Source organism: Meles meles, chromosome 8 (assembly GCF_922984935.1).
Source record: "Meles meles chromosome 8, mMelMel3.1 paternal haplotype, whole genome shotgun sequence".
NCBI lineage: Eukaryota > Metazoa > Chordata > Mammalia > Carnivora > Mustelidae > Meles > Meles meles.
In genome coordinates this window covers 98,335,589-98,337,588 of record NC_060073.1, presented here as the reverse complement: position 1 = coordinate 98,337,588, position 2,000 = coordinate 98,335,589, and positions in this window count along the sequence as shown.

Here is a 2,000-nt window from a genome sequence, read left to right as displayed (position 1 = left end):
GCGCCAGAAGCTTTGGCCGCTGCTTAGCCCCTCAACCCCTCACCTGAGGATCTCCGTGTGGGCCCCAGACTGACCTTGGACACCTGTGGCCACCTGTCCCTCCCACAGATAGAGACGATGTGCCCTGTAGCCATCTTTTCCTCCCCGCTCCGTGTCTGAACCCCTGGAAGCAGGTTCCCAGCCCTCCCCCGTCTCGGGGCTGAGAGTCTGCACCTTCTCCTCTTCTCCTCTCCTCTCCTGGCTCCTATTCAAAGCCTTTCCACTCTGCTGCCCCTTCCTCCATGGGAGGTTGTAGGACATGCTGTCCTGCTCCTGCGCTGCCCAGAGGCTCACCCTGGACCCATGCCCTATGTCTGCAGATGGAGGAGAACCACATTCGGCTCCTTTGTAGTCAGTCCCAGGGTGGGTTCCCCTTGTCCCTGTAGGAGGACACGTGAAAGGGCAGGGGATGCGGGGGAAAAAGAAAATAGAAACAGAAGCCATCTCTGCCCCACCCAAACCCAAAGAATATTCCGTGCATTCCACAATAACCTCTTCACTAGTTCTGCCAACCTCCAACAAGCACTTACTTCTCCTATAGTACTATAACTGGTTCTCAGTACAATGTCATTTCCACACTAGGCCCTGGTTCAAATCAATCATCTTCTGCCCAAAATGCCCAAAAAGGCATTTTTGTTTTGTTGATTGTTTCCTTTGCTGTGCAGAAGCTTTTGATCTTGAAAAAAAAATGGGCAGAAGATATGAACAGACACTTCTCCAATGAAGACATACAAATGGCTATCAGACACATGAAAAGATGTTCATCATCACTAGCCATCAGGGAGATTCAAATTAAAACCACATTGAGATACCACCTTACACCAGTTAGAATGGCCAAAATTAGCAGGACAGGAAACAACGTGTGTTGGAGAGGATGTGGAGAAAGGGGAACCCTCTTACACTGTGGTGGGAGTGCAAGTTGGTGCAGCCACTTTGGAGAACAGTGTGGAGATTCCTCAAGAAATTAAAAATAGAGCTTCCCTATGACCCTGCAATTGCACTGCTGGGTATTTACCCCAAAGATACAGATGTAGTGAAAAGAAGGGCCATCTGTACCCCCAATGTTTATAGCAGCAATGGCCACGGTCGCCAAACTGTGGAAAGAACCAAGATGCCCTTCAATGGACGAATGGATAAGGACGATGTGGTCCATATACATGATGGAGTATTATCCCTCCATCAGAAAGGATGAATACCCAACTTTTGCAGCAACATGGACGGACTGGAAGAGATTATGCTAAGCGAAATAAGTCAAGCAGAGAGAGTCAAGTATCATATGGTTTCACTTATTTGTGGAGCATAACAAATAACATGGGGGACATAGGGAGAGGGAGAGGAGATGGGAGTTGAGGGAAATTGGAAGGGGGGGTGAACCATGAGAGACTATGGACTCTGAAAAACAACCAGAGGGTTTTGAAGGGGTGGGGGATGGGAGGTTGGGGGAGCCAGGTGGTGGGTATTAAGGAGGGCACGTATTGCATGGAGCACTGGGTGTGGTGCAAAAACAATGAATTCTGTTATGTTGAAAAGAAATTTTAAAAAAAGAAGAGAATATGAACATTAGAAAAAAAATCTTTAAAAAAAAGGATACTCACTGGGTTTGACAAAAGAATAGAAGATATCAGTAAGACCATTACCACAGAGACAAAAGAGTTAAGAAAGAATCTATCAGACATGAAGAGCACAATAAATGAGATTGGAAATGAGCCTGATGCAAGGAACAGCTGACTGAAAAAGTAGAAGAACTAATTAATGACCAGGAAGACAAAGTAATGGAAAGTAACGAAACAGAACAAAAGAAAGAATTATGCAACATGAGAATAGACTTAGGGAACTCAGTGATTCCATCAAACATAAAAACATTCTTATTATAGTAATCCCAGAAGAAGAAGGGAAAAAAGAGGGCAATTATTTACTTGAAGAAACAATATCTGAAAACTTCCTTAATATGGGGAAGGACA